This window comes from Falco rusticolus, chromosome 6 (assembly GCF_015220075.1).
Source record: "Falco rusticolus isolate bFalRus1 chromosome 6, bFalRus1.pri, whole genome shotgun sequence".
Taxonomy (NCBI): Eukaryota; Metazoa; Chordata; class Aves; order Falconiformes; family Falconidae; genus Falco; species Falco rusticolus.
In genome coordinates this window covers 54,356,783-54,372,386 of record NC_051192.1, presented here as the reverse complement: position 1 = coordinate 54,372,386, position 15,604 = coordinate 54,356,783, and the positions used below count along the sequence as shown (strand labels likewise).

The 15,604-nt window shown below is 39.8% G+C and overlaps 1 protein-coding gene across 2 annotated transcripts in view; it reads left to right on the top strand.

Moving 5' to 3' along the window:
* KLHL29 (kelch like family member 29) overlaps window positions 1–15,604 on the top strand; it is a 405,611-nt gene that overhangs the window by 313,320 nt on the left and 76,687 nt on the right. The gene's annotated exons all lie outside the window — the stretch shown is intronic.

Below are 15,604 nucleotides of genomic sequence, written 5' to 3'. Positions count from 1 at the left end.
ACCTGAGGGACCAGCGAGCGCAAAGGAAGCAATCGTATCCTCAGCCGTCTGCTGCAATGCTAACAGAGGTGGACTGAAACAACTGTCAAAGCTGACACATCAAAGATCTTTCCAGCATTTCTGAGCCTTGAGAAAAGCAACCCACTCAGATGTTTTCTTTAAATATTTTGTAGATTTTCCAAGAATGCCCCACTTCTCATTTAAAAAAAAATAAAATAAATAAAGATAGCTCAGTTATTTTTCCATCACTCAAGGACAGTTGTGATTCTTCTTATTAAAAACATTGATCCACATAGGATACCGTTAATACTGGGGAATAAAACTGAGTTAACAGTATGTAATGTCAGTGCATGTATGTAGTATATGTGAACTTATAAACTTGAAAATGGGTATACAAAATAAATACTTCAATTTGAAAGTGATAAGGGGGCAAGAGTTGTGTTACTTTCCTGTCTAGTAGAAATGAATACATGTACAGTACATTGCTCTCCTTTGCTGGTTTTAAGGCATGAAAAGCAGTTTGAAGTATGGTCTTGCTCTAATGCCATTTAGATTCCTCCCACAATAATGTCAGCACCTTTTGTGTGTGTGTGAGTGTCTGTCTGCGTGTTTCTAGAAAGGAAACTTAGTTCAGTTCTGGTTTAAAAAGTTTTGTTGTCTTACTGCTATTAATGTAATCTCTAGATTTTCTATTCCTCTATGAAAAAAATGCATTTTAAGGTTTATTGCTGAAGTTTCCACCAACCCATCATGGCCAATGCTTTGGGACGTGTGGTGCTTTGCTTTTGGTGCTGGGTGGGTGACTTTAGAGCAGTTTGAGTTAAAGGACACTTAAGCTGATGGGGCAAACCGTACTGTACTGTGCCGGGAGGGCTTTGTTGTCACAGGTCCAAGTGCAGGCTAATTACACGTGTGAGCCATTGGGACAGCTGGAAGTCCTTCCTAGAGGGATGAGCTATAAGCTTAAGCACAGCACCATCAGACCAGCCTGAATTTGGTCCTGAGCTAGCAATGCCCACACACCACTGTACTGTTTTGTTTCTGTCATGCCCTGGGTCCTTTTGAAACCCAGCACTGCTACTCTGCACTCTTTTGTGGACTGGAGGTACCTGACGAGGTGATGCAGGCATGAGCTTAGGGGCTGAGTACATGAGGAGCATCACTTCATTTAGAATATGAACCATATCCATCTATCAGGAGGTGAGGGGGCAGTTTGCTTTGTGAACTCAGTGCTTTGATTAATCTATTCAAATATTAACATGCCTGGTGAGGTAGACCAAAATATCCTCTGGATGTATAAATATTCATATACTAACATCTGCCACAGCTGCATAGTTACAATTATGTTTCCATGGGAGAAAAATACTCTCTTTGAGGAAGGTCCAATATAGTAGAAGGTTTCTCTCTTCATACCTGACACTGAGGAAGGAATTGTTTAACTTTTTAAAACCTTTTATACTTGCATTATTTTAGAGTTAGCCTGGTCTATGAGGATTTAAACTCCAGCATAACAGCTATTAATGTTCCTACATCATTTTTAGAATGTGTATGTGAGGTACTAGGTGTTTTTCATAACATAAAACAACCTCTTTGATCATCTGCAGGCTGATTTCTGCCACTGGCAGAGTCCTAAAACAACTCTGCTTTGCACAGTTAAGAGTATCAGATTGTCATTATGGTCTTGACCTCTACCTTTTGCATTCAAGAGCATGTCTTCCATTTTCTGTTTTTCGGCACAGTAGTACCTCAAAACTCCAGGTCCTTCCTTTTTTCTTTTTTTTTTTTTTTTTTAATTTTCTTGCTTTGCAATGTTACTTTATGGTCATTGTGCTCCAAGATGTCTTTTGAATAGGTTTACTCCTAGCTTCATTCTGAATTTTGCCTATAAGTCTACTTGGCCCTCTTCTTCCAAGAAAAAAAAAAAGAAAATAACCCAAAAATATAATCAGCAGCCCTGTCAGTAGATTCCATACAAATCCACAGCAGCTGACTTGTTACGTACTGAAAAAAATGTCTGACTTTTTTTTTAAGTCAAACATACAGGAAATCTTTGTGGCTTTCTAAATTTTGGCATACGAAAGACATTGTTTCAGTGCACCACCAAATATGTGAGTGTACAGCAATGATATTCTCTTTTTGATTTCAAAAAAGGACTTGAACAAGATTGTTCAAGTAGTGTCAAACCAAGTCATTTATGTCTTTGTCCCTTCTCGAAGCTCTATTCGATACTCCACAGCTGTTTTTAAAGACTTACGTTCATTTTTCTCATTTATAGATTGAATATTAAAGGCCATGAAAGAGCTGGTTTGGGCCACTTTTTGGGTCCATCAAGTACAGAGGAAAAAAACATATGAACAGCTAGAGTTCTCACCTTCTGTTCTGAACTCTGACTTCTTTGACTTAAAACAGTATTAAAGACTGGTGTTAAAATGATGTAAAATTTCTGTGATTAAGACAGGAACGGTATAGTCCCCTACAAAAGGGGATGTCTTACTTTTATATGAAGTTGTCATTGCAGACTATTCCCTGCAGAACAAGCAGAGATTTAAAGCTCTGATGAATGGCTGTTTTGCAGAGTAGGTACTTCCCTTCCACCTTTATCTTTTTAACCTTTGACATTACTTAGATTAGTCAAAACCAGTTTGACCCTATTATTTCAGGAATAATCATTGGTTTTCTTTATGATAAATTATGGATAGGTTACATTTTCAAGAGCTATTAAGTCCTAGGCTCCAAAGCTACTTGCGCATTTTGAATATTTTAATCTAAAATTTTGGGGTTTCTTTTCTTAGAGTTCTTGCAGATAAGGACCCCAGAGCTGTCGCTCCATCTTCAGTTTTATTCTGTGCTTACAGCATTATGTATTTTTCAGAAAAAGTTGCAGCCTACCCAAATTACACTTCAGTCTAGCAATTTAATGTCCTTAGGAATGCACCGAATTATCTTAATCACATTCTTCAGTGATATATTACTACCTTTAAAAAATACTGCTAGGAGAAAATCACAAGTATGCAAGAGGGAGTTGAAGAATAAAGATGTAACAGTTAAAGGAAAAAAGGAAAACTAAACAAAACCCAAGACATAAGTTAAGCTGACTAGAAAATTAACATTTAAAAATGTCAGGAAATCAAGAAACAGTGCTCTGATAGTACTGCAAGCATGTGTCTGTGTAACTGTATTTATTTTACGGTGCAGTAGTGGAACCAACTTCTGTTCTCAGTTAAACCGGTGTGTTAGTTCGAACAGGTAATCACTTAGTGTCACCAAACAGGGCTTTGTATCAGTTTACCTCAACTAGTTACTGCACAGCTGTAACTTGAGTTAAAGCAAGCTCTGATTATAGATAAATAGCTGCCTCCTGATGTAGTATTGACAGAGTCTTCACAGAAATAGATTGTCCTTGAAACTATTTTTTGCTGTAAGACACCATTTCAATCAGAGTTTTTTTCCAAATCACACTAATTAGGAGAGTCATTTAACAATCATTATCAAGGTACATATTTCCAGAATTTGTTATGAGATATGATGCTGTTTCAAAATACACTTTATATTTGTTATCCAGTTTAATAAAATGTAAATAGCAAGTAGATATGATAGTTCATTAAGACATAAAATGGTCAGATACTCTATTTTATTTTAGAACATCATGCTTTTAATAATGTTGTTGTTATTTAGTACCAGAGAAACATCCTATTTTCTAGGTCAATGTTTCATATTTGTTTTATGATTAAAACAGTTTGACATTTTGAAGAAAAAATTGCTAATTCGTTGTATTAATTAAAAATAATGACCCAGAAAAAAGATTCCAAACTACCCTAAAGACGTCAGCACAGTGAGACATGACAGTTGTGCCATATTGTCACTATTAATGACATTTTATTAAGCAACATAAAAATGTACCTACAAATGAAAAAAAAAAAAAAAAAAAAAAAGAATTTGGGAACATCTTTCATTTTTAAAAGCCTGTGTGTGAAATCTTCAGTCCACAGAAAGGGTCACAGATACTTGGGAAGACAAAACCAACTTTTGAAATATTGACATTTCCTGTGAAACGTAAAGGGCAGCTTTTGCACAGGTAGATATTTGTTCTTTTTAAATACATGTTAGCCTTCTGCTGCCAGAGCAGGGAGAGGGCAAGTACACGAGAGGTGAAATCCTGAAGCCTTTGAAGTTTAGCCATAGATTTTTAATGAGTTTGTTCCCAGGGTTGTTCCTTTGTACATATGAACTGCTAATACCATATAGTTAATGAAAAGTACCGCAATTTTCATAAATATGTATATGATATATGAAAATTAAGGTCTAGAAAAATGAGAAATAATAAACGAAATTATAATAATTATCTCTCCTGAAACCTGTTCAGACACACAGCTCACACTAGTTAAGAGACACCAGTTTCTACTCTGTGTCATAGGGCAAAATATCACTGAAGACAAAGTAAATAATCACCACCTGTTTTGTTCCTGAAGAGTGCAAAATAAAAATTAAAAAGACCACAGACAATAAAAGGTGGTTATTTCATTTCCAGTTCTGTATGTTCCTTTTTGGAGATCTCATGACTGAATTTAAGGCTGCAAGAAAGCATCTGCTGTTTGAGAGGACCTCAGAGGAAGCCCTCTTCTCCAAATTAGTAGTAAACCCTTTTTTAGTGTGTGACAGATCGGTAAGGTAGCTTATGGATGGACATCTAGTTCCATTTTAAAATTGGCACCCTAGGTTATTAAATTAGATCCTTTTATTTTCAGTTTACCTAAAGCTGTAGCATGTCCCTTCTCCAGATCTGCATGGTTTCAAGAACATTTTTCAAAGATACCTGTCAGCCCTCGATGTTTCTTACATTTCACGATCTTTAATGCTTAGATTTAAAACTGGAAACAGTTGATGTTTTACTCTGTATATGTCTTTTCAGAAGAGTGCAAGTGGCTTTATGGACCCCTGTCATCCTGCAAACTACTGTTGGGGAGCTATTGGTCTGGATATTCCAGTCATTAGCAAGAGAAGCTGCTAGTATCTTAAATTAAAATAGATCTTTGAATTCCCGCTAAGACCTCTAGAAAATAAATTTACTTCAATTCTTTCATAAAACTTTACAACTTTGTCTTCCCAGTGCAAGCTGGAGCCCTGGTGAGGCTGTCATTTGAACTGAAGCTGTATTGCAGCCTCTTTTGTTCTCGCCTTGCCTTAGATGCCTGCTTGCTGCCTGCTGGCTTTCAGGAGCGAGCAGGATGACTTGTGGTGACAGCTGTAAAGTTGCGGATGGGAGCAGAGAGGAAAAAAGCCCTTGTTCGGTTAGGAGGGGGTTTATATCTCTCTGTTTCCATAACTACACAGAAGGAGAAAAACATGCTTCTTTCATGCTTGTCTAGATTCAAAATTGCCTGTTGTCATCCTTTCATAGGTTCAGCACCTTTGCGGGTTGGTCTTAGTAGCATTTTCAGATTATGAAATTATTGTGAAATTTGTATATTGCCTTCACAGCTCAAATTTTGATTTAATCACTGTGTTTTTCTGAGGTGTCCCTTTGTTTTCGTTTGTATTTGAAATGTTTTAGCCAAGTCTTAACAACCATCTTCATTATGTGAAAGCTATTCAGCTCTCAAAATAGTCTTTATAAGCTTGCTTAATTCTTAGAGAGCCCATAAATTTTAATAGTCATTAAATAAATCTTTGTCCTTTAATCTCAACAGACTTCTTAAAAGTGTCTTTTCTTTTTTTTTTTTATTTGAGTTTGGTAAGGCAGCTACTTAAAGCTTCCTGATAACTTGTTCCTCTATGAATATAAACAACATTTGCAGTTAAATGGTTTCTTACATTATCAGCCAGTCACAGCTCATATTCTCTTGCCATACTGTACAAACTCACTGTTCAGGCAACGTGGATACTAGGAAGGGACTTTGCTAGGATGTATACAAAAATACTTAATATTAACAATACCTTCAGAAAAGTTTATTTAAAATAAAGATCTAAAATTCAAGGTTTACCCTGTTAAGGAGAAACATGAATTAGGCAGAAGTGAGGAGGGCATTTTACAAAATATTTCCTAAACATCTACAACACTGTTACATTCTAAAAACTTTACAGTGCTTATAAAGAGGGAAAAAAGTCAAGTGTAAGTCTTTCGCATCTTTAGGACAGGTAGAATCTGGAGATCTGAAAATGTTATTAGGGAGATGTTCAAAGGAAATGGACACAAATTATGGCTTTTTTTGCATATGATACCATGTTCCTAAAGCTCACGGGGCATAAAAATAGCTTATTTACCATTTTTTTTCCAAACCTGTAGTCATTTATGATTCTTAGATAAGTTAGCAGCCTTGTATTCAGCTATTGTAGTTACTTTTGTAATTGTGATAAGTGAAGCCACCAACATACGCTGAAGCTACAGAGCAGGGAACCAGTTGCTGAAGCAGAGTTGTTGGGTTGCAGACTTCTCCGAGGGAGGGCTTAGAGCTGACTGACAGTGTTTTCATTATTTTATTTTGCAATGTTTGATTACACTTGTCCGTTCTGATAATACAATGAATCGCTAAGACTCATTGTGGAGACACAGTGTGTACCAAAATAACAGTTCTCTATCACATGAGATGTCTGCTGCACCAAGAGATGCTGTCACATGCATTCAACCCAGTGCATATCATATGCCTGGTACTAAGCCATCCACTGAGTATAAAGGCCTAAATAATTAGATGTAGTACCTTATTGTTTATAAATGATACATAATATCTTCTGAAAGGGTGAGATTTCAGTGCCAATTATTTGAGTTGGTTTTGTTTTCATTAGACATCATACTGCAGCATATGAATGCTAGAAAATAGGTGCATTACCACTTGTCAGTAAAGATGGATTTATTTCAAAGGACTGTGTTGATTACACTTACAGACTAAGTCCTGCCCCTGTTGAAACTGGGCAGCACTGCTTTTGTTTACAAGGGGTGGGGGAATCCCCCCCTCCTTGCTAATTAATGTATGTTAAGTGCTTTGATGTCTTTGATTGTCAGGTGTTACACCTTACAGTTACTATCTTTTTCCTTTTTTTTTTAACTCTAATACGTGCAATTTGTCCTGGGTGCATCACTGATTTATTTTCGGAAACCTGTCTTTTCTTATTTTCTCAACTCTGGAAAAGAAGCTTTTTGTTTGCGGGCTGTACATGTGCACACATGTGTGACTGATTGCTGTTAATACAAATTCACAGCTTTTGTTCTTACACCACCAAAACTGGTCAGCATTTGACTATTGCTGACATGTCAGGCAGCCTGTTGATTACACTATTGGTTTCACAGATGGGTGCTTCTTGTTCAAAGCCTTCAAAACTACGAAACGTTTAGCTAATGCCTTGCACTACATAAAGAGATCAAAAAGGTCTAAAAGCTATCTGCTAGTCTTCTGCTACAAGCAATTAGGGTAATACTGAATCCATCCCAGATCACGTAGTAATAAATATTTTAGCCTTCCCTTAAGTGTGTATTGATATTCAGGGCTGCCTGCTGGTAAATAAAACAATCAGAACTAAATTTTCCTTTGAATCTGGGCTATTCTGTGTTTCCAGCGCTCACAGACTTGTCGTCCGTCCGTGTCCCCCCCCTTCTTCTTCTGCCTGTCTCTCTCTCTCATTTTGTCTCCAGAGAAAATTATTGTCTGCCTGGAAATCAAGTTACAGTGCTAACTGAAGTAGTGGCATGTTATATATGGAAGAGAGGCCAGGCTGGCAGTTTGCTAGGATCCCCTGGGGTTTGTTTGCCTTGGCCAATATAGAACAGGCTGCAGCCAACTTTGTATTTAATCAGGGGTTAATCCTCAAAAAAACCCACAGCAGATCCTGATACAGGAAGCTACATCTTTATCTCAAAATCTCAGTGGGCATTTTTACACTGGATCCTTGGGTCTTACTGCTTGTCCTTACGTGGACAAGTCTGTGTTGGAAATTGAAAAAGATCAGATTGTCTCCATATTTTTTCTCATTCTTTACAATCATATATGGAATGTAAATGCAGTTCATTTTCAAAGCCAGTCACATATGCTCACTGTGCATTTGTAACCCTGTATGATTATAAATTAGCAGGCTTGGATTCTGTGGAAGACTTTACCTTATAAATGAAAGCAGCAAAGGCATTCTAGCCCCTGAACTCCCTTTTTTATTTTTATGCATAACTGTGATACCAAAATCTCTCCAAAGTTGCATTTAAAGTAGATTTTCTAGATATTAGGGGTGTAATTCATCTCTGGATATAGTCAGAAAATATGCTGAAATAGTTCTACAGCCTAATATAGGAAAATATCAATTCTGTAATGTGTGAAGGCATCCTTGATGTGCCTCCTAATGTCAGTTCTAGTGATGATAATAGCCTGAAAATTGGTTTCAAAACATGATATGGTGACTTCCTTGAGTTCTTAATATCTTTAGAAAGGCTTCATTTACACATAGAGTTGTAGTTGGCTTCCTCAAGTGAGTAATTATCGCAGCTGACTTTGTTGACCCTTTCTCATCGTAATAAGGTGAGAAGAATTTGTCTATATGAGCAGTGAAAAATTATTTAGCGCAATGGGCCATCTCATTGACAATGATCCTTTGAGCAGAATTCTTATATACAGCCACATACGTGTTGTTCAGTATGGGATTTAAGAATATTTTCCCACTCCCCAGCATCTGTTAGTGTTTTCTTTAGTGGTACAGGTGTATAACAGTGTCAACAAGACTAAGATCTAGACAGGTTGGTCTGTACTACAAAATCCTACTGCCATAGCTGTATCAGCTTGGAGTATGACAACTTCACACCTTGTGTTTCACATTGCTGTGCTGACAAAACCCAGCAGAAGATGACTCCTGTTGCCTTTTGTTCAGAGAGTGTTGTAGCTGTGCCAGCAGTGATACCTCTCCATCAGCATATGCTCTATCTTCACTAGGGTGTGTAGCTGGGTAGCACAGACGCAGTAGGGCACAGCTTCGTAGTGCTCCTGTAGTCAGTATTGAGCTTTTCTCAGTTCATTTTATCTGGCTTAAGGGCTTATGAAAGCATTATATTCAGGAGATGACCACAAGCAGTCAAGCATTTTCAGACGCCTGTGGAGCAGGACAGTGTCCTGTGGAAGCCTAATCAATACAGACTGGGAGAGGAGGGCTGGACACAGCAATATCGTACAGCCCGTATTTTGCATCTCCATCCCAAGCCGTTACCAGCCTTGGTACTGCACAGTTAGAGCGAGAGTGTTTCACCATTTGTCTGCCTCCCCCATCTCACTGATAAAGGATCCTTGCATAGGCCAGCAGCTTTGTTAACGCCCCCTTCTCCAGCTCTTGACGAAGAAGTTCAACTGCAATTGAGATTGAATAGGAAAAAAAGGTAAAAGTATTTATCTGCAACAAATTAATTCTCACCTTCTGCAGGAAAAAAAAAAAAAAAAAAGTGTCTGGTTTCAGCTAATTAACTAATCTCCCTTGGTGCTCCCTGGGGAGAGACACCCATGATAGTGCATCCTACCTGGCTAAGCACAGAGGATGGGTTGGGTTGTGCCTAAGACATGGTTCTGTGTCTATTTGACTGCACAGGCAGTCCAGGTAACTGGACATGTAATTTCTAGGGTTCACGAAGAAAACTGAAGATCCACAGGGTAGTATCTGAAACATCCTCATCTGTTAATGATTCCCACCAGGCTTTGCTCATTCCCATTTTTTTCTACTGCTATTTCCTTTCAGGCTAAAAGAGAATAAGGGACCCATTTCTTGTCCTCAGTCCCAAGCAAGAAGCTGTTCTCCAGAGGTGTGTACTTGTCCTCACACCACATGGAAGCTGCTGTAGCTGATGGTGTATTTGTCAGCTGGAAAATAACTAAACCTTGGCCTGATAATCATGGGAGAGCCTAAGGGACAGTGTTCAGTGGTAGCTGGTCTGCAGTGTCAAGATGCCCAGGGGAGTGGTGAACAGCATCAGCCACTGCAACGCCAGGTGTGTCTGCTTAACTTCATCAGACTGGCCTGTTGAGACAACTAGGTATTTAGTTGTTATCTCTTTGTGCAGCTCAATCAAGTTACGTATCAACAGCATGAGGGTAAATGGAGCACTTTATTGTGGCACTCTCCAGGCTTTGGTGTTCTCTGTGTGTCTGTGGGCACTGTGGTGAGGAGAAAGAATTGTCAAAATTGGTGAAAAATCATGAGTTCTTATGTGGATCAATAGGATGGGTTCACCATGGTACACACTTTCCAGTCACTCGTAACTCCTATTTGACTGCTAGGTCTTTTGCTTCATAATTTAATTTCTTGTAGCTACACGCCCTCTACTACTGTCTATCAAAATGGGCAAGTGTGGACCGTGCTGGCACTTAATGGTTAAAATGAGTATTTTACATAACTAGAGCATAACCTTGGGAATTAATCTCCTTATTAAGGCAAAAAGGTAATTGTATTTTCTTTCTGGTAACTTTTCTTGGCTTTTCCACATTTTCTGTCCCAGTCATGAAAGCATGAGGCTGTCTGGGCAAGCACTGGTCTCTTGCATGTTCTTCTCAAGAATAGTTAGTGATGTTTCATCAATTACCCTTTGCAGTTTTATAATAGGTTGTTTTTTCCAGCAGATCTTAAAAAACACTGTTTGTAAAAAGTGTTTTTCCATATTTCATGGCTCATTGTATCTTAGGTCTTGCTGCTCCCTTTTAAAGCCTTACCTACTAGAATTTCAGTGAAGAGTTCATTAAAAGTGGAAAGAAACCCAAGAGTTTCTATTGTGCCACAGGAATGTGCATAAGAGAGGATCTTTGAGTATCCAGTCTCCACTGTGCTAAATATGGACTAAATAAACTTGGGGAATAAGTTCCTTGTTAATTTTTATTTCTGATCAGGAGTAATTTAAAAAAAAAAAAGTTTCACTGCATAATTTCTGTTCCCTTTACTTGATCTACACCATTACACAGTTGTTCTTGGTTCTACATTTGATCCAAGGCTTGTGGGCTCTTCAGTTTAATTTGTAATTCATCCGTTAATTAAGAGGGAGAAAATGTAGTGTGAGGGTGGAGCTGGGGACCAAGAATCAAAGCTTCTGAGTTCTTCCTGGCTCGGTTCCTGACCTAAGGAAAGTCACTTACACTTTCTGGCCCATATTGTCTCTGGGACTCTCAATATAATTATTTAAATGCCCTCAGGCAATAATATGAAAGCTGATAATGGCCAGATAGAAAGTGCTTCCTTTCACAAGCTCCATAGAGATGTTCATTTGCAGGTTTCAGGTCAAGTCCCCTTTAGGTTCAACCACTACCTGGCTTGTGTAATTATGGAAGAATATGGGGATGTCTACTGTGTACTTCTTTATAAAGAAAACATTCAGCCAGTCTTTGACTGAGAATGATTTAGCATTGGTAGTGATGAAGAAGACGAAAGGACGGGCTTGGTTTCTGCAATCCCAACACATACATGCACCTGAGGCAGGAAGGAAAATCCCTTGCACTATGGATGTGAGAGCATTTGCTGTGATTCATTGAGGAGGGGGAACATCATGCCCATCCTGCTGAAACCTTGCACCTTAACTTTCCCTGCACTTCATTTTTACCTGGATCTCTTTTTAAAAAAAATCAAATGAGGAAAAAAAGCCAGCAAAGCAAATACTCCTTGTAAGAACAAAGGAAAGAGGAATAAATAACCAGTAGGAAATTCCCAGCACACCCCTTTCTGAAGGTTTCAGGACATTCCGTTTGTTGGAGGAAATGCTGAAAATTAGGAGGAGCCCAGAAGAGGGACTAGCAGGAGACAGCTGCGATCATTTTTCACTGCTAGGACTGCACTGTGTTGCCTCTCCTTTTACAACTCATCGGCAGGCATTATTACCTGGTGAAAAAATTTGTTTTGCAGCTCATCCTGAGTCCTCATAAATCATTAATGCCTGGCTAAGCACAGTGTGAGCATTACAAATACTCTGAGAATGAGGGCCCGTTCTGATATAACCTTGTGTCCAATACTAATGCCTGCTAGTTATTTAGTAATACAAAGGAGCCTCAGCAAGGAAGATCGATGAATCAATGCAGTCTCCTGACTTCCTTCTCCTCTCCACCTGCCTCTTCTCTTTTTTAGTTCAGAAACTGAGCTACAAAAAATACAGGACTGTTCACAGGCATCTCTCTGTGGAGAGCACTACAACAAGTCACCAGGACAAGGAGGGAAATAGGGCCTCCGAATGTCTATAGGAAAAAGAGGAGCTTCAGTTTCTGATTAGGGCTTTTCCTGATTTCTGGGTTTTTATGAGCCAAATCACACCACTGCTCTAGACCTGTGTTTTCTGGTTTGCATCCCTTAATGAATGCATGCATCACAAAGCACACTGAAGTGTGTAAAGAAAGTAGATAGAAACTGTGCCCAGGAACTGCAGGACTCTGTAATTAAATGGTGCTCAGTAAAGTCCAGGTAATCATCCCATTACCTGGGGGAGCCATTTGGGCACCCTGATGCTCAAACCAGCTCTCACGGTACTGGAGACAGCACAGAGAGCACATCTATAGCTGCAATGGCTGGACTTCATGTCTTGTTAGTCGGCAATCTTGGCCATAGTCATGAGTTCAAGGATGGTTTCTACTGCCCTGCTTACCCTGAGCTCACCTCCAAAACCCTCAGCCTATTCAGAGTGCAACTATGTCTTCTCCTCCCCTCCCCTCCCCTCTCCTCCCCTCCCCTCCCCTCCCCTCTCCTCTCCTCTCCTCCCCTCCCCTCCCCTCCCCTCTCCTCTCCTCTCCTCCCCTCCCCTCCCCTCCCCTCTCCTCTCCTCTCCTCTCCTCTCCCCTCCCCTCCCCTCCCCTCCCCTCTCCTCTCCTCTCCTCTCCTCTCCTCTCTTCTCCTCTCCTCTCCTCTCCCCTCCTCTCCTCTCCTCTCCCCTCCCCTCCCCTCCCCTCCCCTCCCCTCCCCTCCCCTCCCCTCCCCTCCCCTCCCCTCCCCTCTCCTCTCCTCTCCTCTCCCCTCCTCTCCTCTCCTCTCCCCTCCCCTCCCCTCCCCTCCCCTCCCCTCCCCTCCCCTCCCCTCCCCTCCCCTCCCTCTCCTCCCCTCTCCTCTCCTCTCCTCTCCCCTCCTCTCCTCCTCCCCTCCCCTCCCCTCCCCTCCCCTCCCCTCCCCTCCCCTCCCCTCCCCTCCTCTCCTCTCCTCTCCTCTCCCCTCCCCTCCTCTCCCCTCCTCTCCTCTCCTCTCCTCTCCTCTCCTCTCCTCTCCTCTCCTCTCCTCTCCTCTCCTCTCCTCTCCCTCTCCTCTCCTCTCCTCTCCCTCTCCTCTCCTCTCCCTCTCCTCTCCCCTCCTCTCCTCTCCCAGAGCAAAGGATCCATCTATGCAGTTGCTCTTCATACAGTTGTATTCTTTGGACACTGAAATAATTGGTCATGAGCTTTAAAAGAGGAAATGGAATGAGGTGAGATGGAGATTGGCCCCTTGTGTAAGTGTGATCTTAAACTTGTATGACTTGGTCTTGGTTGGAGCCCTTGTCCTGAAAGGCTTCTGCAAGGGAGGTTGTAAAATCACAGGCACTAGATCTTGAATAGGAACTTAGGAAAAGTGCAGATGGAGATGGAGGACAGCAGTTGGGCAAATCTGAAAAGGGGAATGACAGAAAACAAAAGTGCAGTTAGGTAGAGGATAAGAGAGTATCAGAAAGTTTAGAGGGTAAAGTAACTGTCTTTGTGTCATGAAATGACAGAAAATTGTTCAGGAGAAAAATGTAGTTGCTGTAAGTGAAAGTGGTAAAATGGACAGAGACAGAAAAAAAAAATCGTTCATATGAGAAAAGGGACAGAAAAATACTTCCTCCACAATTGCCTCCAAAAATACGCAACTGAGAGAGCACCTGGTGCTGTTCCTGTGAAACCAGAGACCTTAGCCTCTTTGACCCTACATCAGGTAGAATATCTCTTGTGTCCAAAGCATCCTTGGTATTTAACTGAGGCCTGAAGCATTCATAGTCAGGTCGCATTCATGGTCAGGTCAGACTTTAGGCATCACACCTCCAGCAAAAGCCTGAAACTTTCCTGCAGAGGAGTGAACATTTGGATCCTGCTTTAAGTTTTGCTGGAAACATATGATTGTACTTTAGCTTGGATGAATTTGTTAAAAATAGTCTCTGCTATAGCACCCACAGGACAGTGGTTTATTTTCCCCTATTATAGATCTGACACAAGCCTGCTGTTATTTCTGTGCCCTCTCTAATGATCTGCTTGCTCTCTGGAGAGCACTGACCCATTTCAGCACAGAATAATTAGCCTTTCAGACACTACTGTGTTTCCATTAAATAGACATAAATGTGCAAGGTGACATTTATTTACTTAGGACTGAAAAATGTGCACCACAGATGTTGGGGCTTGGGAGAACTTCAGTCCCTTTTCATGCCACAGCTGTGTATTTGCATGCTTTCCTGTTGTTTAACCACTAGTGTTTCGCTGAAATGATTCCTGTTGGATTTCTTTGGGGAAGCAGGAGAGCACAAAGATTGTTTAGGTCTTCATTTCACCATAAAGCCCTTTGGTGATGCTTTGGCAGCCAAGTGCTTGAGCCCAACAGTAGCTTTAAACACAGTTATAGTTACACTCTTTAGGTCCCTTTTACTTTGTGTAAGCAGGGACTCTGTGTAAAGAACTGTTGTTGATTTACAGATCTGTCTGAAGAGGAATGTGTTCAGGGTTTTACACTGAGAAAATGAGAACCTTGACCTATTGCAAACATAAAATAAAACCAAAATCCTTTAGTATTTAAAATCAGCTCTTTTATCATCTTGATCACTGGCTTCTGAACGGCCAGACTATTGCCCAGGTGAAAAGTATATTATTCATCTTGATAGCCACTTTGGTCTGCAAAGTTGGAGGGAAGTCTTACCCTTAAAAGTCCATCCAGCATATAAAACATGTAGGTTGCTTGGTAGTTCACATCCACACATGAAGACGTGGCATGCTATTATTTCATTCTGTTAGTACCAATAGGCTTTATAAAAGGAGGAATCATGCAAGGTAGGTGCTTTATTGCAGGACAGAAACACTTTCATAGGTTATTTTAATCATTACGATTCTTTCATGATGTGTGAAAGTTGATTGTTGCTGTAAATGAAGCCATTGAAGGCTAAAAAATAAAAATGCTGTGATGGTAAAAATCCTTGGAGTGCAAAAAATGGGAATTGCTATAAAAGGCAGTAATTTATTCTCTGCGTGAGACTATTTTTTATCATAAGGATGCTTTTAAGCTAATTCTGAAACATATGCAATTGTAATCTATATAGCTGACGTATATTGAAAGATGCATTGATATTTGGCTAATTTTTTATGCACTGTAATTTATATATTATTTAGATGTACTATCTTATTCTGTTAACTGAGAGGCTTAACACATTTTTACTATGTTAAGGATAAGTTATTTTCGCAGGTCTTGTGGTTTTATTATTTTGACCCATATCCAGCTCATATTGCATCATAATACCATATTTTTACTAATATTATTCTAGTGTGTTCAAAACTTATTTGCATTTGGATAGAAATTCATTAGCTCTTGATTTTTATTATAACAAATTATTTTAACTTTTCTGTGATAATGCATGCTCTGTGTTTCTGATTTGGTGATGCTGAAATATTTTGTTTTCGTTTTTAACCCTTCCAAATTTAGG